This window comes from Pomacea canaliculata, linkage group LG5, assembly GCF_003073045.1.
Source record: "Pomacea canaliculata isolate SZHN2017 linkage group LG5, ASM307304v1, whole genome shotgun sequence".
NCBI lineage: Eukaryota > Metazoa > Mollusca > Gastropoda > Architaenioglossa > Ampullariidae > Pomacea > Pomacea canaliculata.
In genome coordinates, this window is record NC_037594.1 from 10,256,786 (window position 1) to 10,262,355 (window position 5,570).

The window sequence follows — 5,570 nt, forward strand, 5'->3', positions numbered from 1 at the left end:
TTTAATATCTGAAGGACAAGAGAATCATCAACAACCTGTAAGTTGACATGTGTAGACCGAAGAACTTTGACAGTGACGGCAATGTTGATGTCAACGAAGAGTCCTGCTTAGCCTGTCGTCTGCTTCGAATTTTTGCCCAGCATTTTTTATTTGCTCGTGTTTGGAAAATGTTCTTATCTGTTTTTTTGTGACATCACGTGACATGCGCGAGCGCGAGTAGTGAATGGCTTGCCAAAGGCAATCGTGTCATGCCATGCTGCCATCCGTCACTCTCCGTGACGTCACAGCAGGTGCGAGCACATTCAGCAGTTTCCGCACCTTACACGGTATCTGTATCAGGAAATAGGTGACAGTCGCACTTGGTTCCTGAACTGCTTGTAAAATTAGGCTTGTAACATTATGTTGTTGTGGACGTACTTTATATTTTGAAAGATGTTGACATAAGTCCCATCGTATATTTATATAGCAAGCGCGAAACGCACGTTCCATGAACAGAGTTCAGTCAACTTTATAACAACGGGCAGCGTACTGGAAGCTGACGTGGGTGGACATGACAATAATAATGAAGTCAGTGGTAAGCAGCCCCCAAAATAGCACACGTCTCATGTAGATAATCCGGGTCTTGGCCGCAAGTGACGTGACGTCATGTTCCGGGTACAAGTTTCCGGATGTCAGAGGTGGTGTACCCTCTGGCGGAAACCTCAGCCTGCGAGCTGAATAAGCGAATAATTTATGGCTTCTTAGATAATTATATTCTAGAGATACGAGTCACAGGTCAGAGGTCAGGCTGTGGTGCAGCTGTTGACCGTGTACGACCCTGACAGGAGTCATCGACTCAGCAGACACCTCCATTAGAATTTAAATTGTTGATTAAACATCGGAGCGAGTGTGAGAGAATTATTATCAGTATCAGTTAATTTTTAGTAGTGAATGGAGAGCTTATGGATTCAGGTGGTGAGATTTCCTAATTGATCCATGATATATAACAACCGAAAAGGTTTTTTCCATGTAACAGCTCACTCTGAAACAGTTATGCAGTAATTTAGGGGGATGGGTAGTAAAATGATTAAAATATTCTCTTGTCACCAGTGCAAGGAAAAGCCTCGGATTCAGATCTCGTGTCAGGACACTTTCTGTATGTGACACCTGTTCGCAGACCTGGTCGTCGGTGGTTTTCTTCGGATACTCTGGTTTCCTCCCACTCCCCTCAATGCAAAATCACCTGTAGGTTTTCTTCAAAAGCAAACAAGCAACCAGTCGTGTTATAAGGTTCTTATTTTCCTCTTACGATGAGTAAAGTTGTTCGTACGCTCGTCCCCTTTTCATGTCTTCCCATCCCATTTTATTTAGCTTTCGCGTGGATGATTCAGACATGTTTAACGGTGACATCCCCTTCAGCGAAATTTGCTTGACATTCATAACCAGTCTATCAAAAGACTCAATTAGGCAACTGTCAAGCATTCAATCAGAGCAGTCATATATTTTCAAAGCTTAGTTTGGATAATTTTGTAAAATAAATAAATAATAACAATCGATACTGTTACAAGTATGAATTTCCGTCGGTACACCTCTCTGCTTAAAAGGAAATAGAAAAGCCGAAAATTGGCATATATTTAGTCGGTGGAAACAAATATGACTACTTACAGAATAGATAAACTTTTTAGTACATCCCACAAAGTAATACATCGAAGCAGGTCACCTGCTTAGACATTACTGTGCTTGTTGTTTTCTTGTTGAAGGGAAAGACCATACCTTCTGTGGGCATTACAGAATCGGTAACAGTTTAAGCTTAATCTCGTCTGTTTGAGAAACAGAAGAAACTGCAGCTAAATCTCAGAAATACAAGTTTTAAAAAAGATGGTAAAGATAGAAATGTTTAGACGACACACACATTTTATAAGAACTGTCAGCAGCGCCAGTCAAGAAAAGGGAACCCTTTCATTTGAATAACTTTAATTTCTTTCTTCAAATTAAATTGAATGTAAAATTAAACTTAAAATAATAAAGTAGAGAAGACCGCTGTACATTCTTCCCCCTCTCCCATGTCCAAACAGCATTTTCACCGCCAGACGTCGCGTCAGTCAGGGTTAGTGCCTACTTCCGGTGCCCCTGGTCCACTCGTGCAGAGTAGGGCGAGTGTGGGCAAGCTGCCAGTCCATTGTCCCTACTCCATCCACAGGTTGCAACATGTTCTCCACAACACGTCATCAACTCCCCTTTGTCACCTGCTACGTGAACAAAACGACGAGAAAAAAAAAAATTCGTATACGTTGGCCTCCAGGGGATTCTTCACCTCTAAACTTCTGTCTTTAAACAGATTCGTGACTAGCTGTAGGCACTGTCAGACACGAACTTGAGATCTTGCACTGTAAAGTTCTTTAAAGAAAAAAAAAAATGAATAAAAACCTCAATCATGAATTGCAAATATGTTCTTATCAGTCTTATAGAAATTTTTTTAAAGACGACTTCTTGAGCTTTAGAGTGCAGAGGGGTAGGAGAAAGGGTTGTCAGTGTTTGTATGGTTGTGTGTGAATGGCCTTGTATAAACAAGATTCCTGGTTTTCAGCTTTTAAAATGTGACACAGAGTTTTACGACGAACATCTCGCCGCACAGCCGCACGTGTCGAAGGACCAGCTAATCATAAACTAGTACCGACCATAACTCCGGATACCTTTATTTCGTGTTCCTGAAGGTGCAGCCTCTATGGGCAGTTTTGTGTCAATAAACGGTAATTAATGGTGCGTGGAGTGCGTCAAACTCACTCAACCCCGAGTTTAATGGCTCAGTGGCCGGCTCCTCACAACCGTAGAGTGACTTTGATGTCGATGACGATGGGTTGCGGTGAGCAGACCTGACATCACGGGCACCAGCACTCGCGTGCAGTTGATGGCCATGGGGGAGAGAAAAAAACAAAAAAGAGAAAGAAACGGAAAAACGTAGATAAAGAAAGAAAGGGACGAGAAAAAAATGAAAAATACAGAGGGAGGGACAAATTGTAAAACGAAAGACAGAGAAAGTGAAGAGAGAAGAAGGCAAATCAAAAAAGAAAAAAGAAACAGATGACAGGAAAAGTAAATAAAAAGCATTGAAAAAAGAGAGAAATCAGAAATGGAAAGATAAGAGAAATCAAAAACTAAAATGAAAAAAAAAGAGTAAAAATAGAAAAAAAGAAAGAGAGGATACATAAAATAAAAAAGAGAAACATAATAAGAAATAGAGAAAAAAAATTTAAAAAACAGAGATTTGAAAAAAGAAACAACGAAAGAAAGAGAAAGCAAAGAAAAAAAGAGAGAGAACCTGACAAAGAAAGCTAACTCACAGACTGGCCTTCCAAGGTCGATGGAGTGAAGGATGTGTATACACGGAGTGCTAGCATGCACGCCCTCCACACTGCTAGCTTCATTTCGCAGGTAATTCATTCCACAGGTAATTCATTTCGCTAAAGCGTTACAGGTGCGGCGAGCGATCCCCGCAGGCCTGTGGGTCCTATAAGGAGTGCCTGCTGACTATTGATGAAATCACTTGGGCAGGTGGATAGTGCACTTCTATCGTCCTTTCGTCTGCTACTCCCAATGCTTACTCATTACTGCTCACCGACTTCCTGACTAATCAGCCGATGGTCAGTTCATACATCGTTGCTTGTTTGGCTTTTTTTAATCATTGTGATTATTCACTAAGAGCAGGGTGTGCAAAGTACGGTCCTCGTGTCGGATGTCTTTGGACCGGCACATCAGCCAAAGTGCGAAGTAAACTTGTTTAAATAACTTTTTAAACACATAAACAAATGATGTGACTAATGTGCCTGATGGAGGCAAATGTTGACTCGTCAGGCGAGAGAAATCTCTCAAATACTTCTACTACAAGACCTGCTTTTAAGTCACTCAAGAAAACCACATTGTTTGAGGGGCAATAAAGATCGGCCTTTGTGTCAGGTTCCGTTGTTAAGAATGGCAGGGTAGCAAAACCTGAATGACAACGATATAACCGGAGAACAAACTTTAAAAATCTTTTCTCATTAAACGTCTGTCCAAGCCTGGTAATGACTCAAGTCAAAGTAGTTGTGGGAGGGGTAGGGACATCTCTGACAGTTGTTAAAAAAGACAAAGGAGAAGGAAGAACTGTCGTTTAAGGTCACTAAAAGTATTTTCTTTCAGCATATTTTGCAATGTCCCGCTGTCTGAAAATAAAATTAATCACTGAATATCTTTTGAGAACAGCATGCACACAAGAAATAAAACTGTTATTGTTAGTCGTTTTATTACTTGTATAAGATTTCTAGATGTAAAAACTATTCAGTGTCAGGCTTGCTTCAGAATCAAATGTCAGTCGTGTGCACCTCCGACCATCACTTCCGTTGCAAGGAGAACTAACAGTGGACGTGCAGCCCTCCATCTTGTTTTCGTCAGCAAACATGGAAGGTGTTGAAAGCCGCTCTTTCAAAGATCAGGAGGTCTGGGTTGTTTGTGTTGAATTCTAGCATTAAGTTTCTCTCTTTCTCTCCCTCTTTCTCTGTCTGTGACAGTGTCTTCCCTCCCCATAGTGTTGGTAGAGGGTGGGGAGTGAGACAGAGACTTTTTCTTGCATCACAGTGAATCATTCACATACATGCTTCATCAGTCCGAGTTCTCGTGCCCAGAATGTCAATTCATTTATTAGCAATATAAATTTATAAAGCTTTGTCTATCGTTCAACAGAAGCTTCCACTGATCGCGAAATAGTGATAGGGAAAGCTGCACAGAGTACAACATAATGTTTGCTATTAGCCATCATGTTTAAAACTAAATAAATGTCAGTGTTACAGGAATGCGAATACCCCACACATGTCTTTGGCAGTGGGTGAATAGTACACCAATGGAATAAAAGTTACAACAGTGGCCAAATATTACATTCAGTAATGTTCAGCAACAAAATACAAAATGTTTTCAAGATGCACAAATATAGTTTCAAGCAAACAAATGTACACTTTGGTAGTTGTGTTCACTGGCTCAAACGACAGCATTGCACGTACAGGTCTCACAGTGTGAGGTTGATTATAAGGCTCAAAGGCGTTTCCCTAAATGCTTGGGTTTCCCGGCGAGTTTTAGTCTGTTTACCGATCACAATCAAACCATTTCAAACACACACACACTCTCACTCACATGCCCCACATTTAGGAGACAAGAGGAACAAGGGGACAAAAGCCTTGAAAAACGATTGCTTCCACAGTTTCAAAAAGTCCAAAAGATAATATCATTCTTTTCTTGGCATTAAGCTGACAAGAACAAAAGAACAATCAACTAGTGTCAAATCCAGTACAAATGTCTCTTTCGTATCTAAATATGTAAATAGAACTGTGAGTCACCTTACCAGGTAAGTCCCCACCCGGTTTAGCCTGCGCCATGTCGGGTGGGTTTTGTAGAAGGTCACAGGCTACTGAACATCGGAGACACCCGGTGAGCCAGTAAAGGTTTAGCAAATGCTTTGGTCTAGTTCTACGTGGAGACAGAGTTTCTTTGTGAATGTGTCCACAGTTGACCACTCCTACTCGCCACCATTCGCACAGGCGTGAAAGTATCCTTCCTGTCACCAG

The 5,570-nt window shown here is 41.2% G+C and overlaps 1 long non-coding RNA gene across 1 annotated transcript; it reads right to left on the minus strand.

Annotated features, from left to right (window-relative positions):
- Window positions 1-1,936: 1,936 nt before the first annotated feature.
- Window positions 1,937-2,925, minus strand: LOC112564774. The gene is made up of 2 exons (XR_003099266.1): window positions 2,764-2,925; window positions 1,937-2,228 (listed from the first exon to the last, which is right to left on the minus strand). It is a non-coding gene; the product is annotated as an uncharacterized LOC112564774 (long non-coding RNA).
- Between the last annotated feature and the right edge of the window lie 2,645 nt (window positions 2,926-5,570).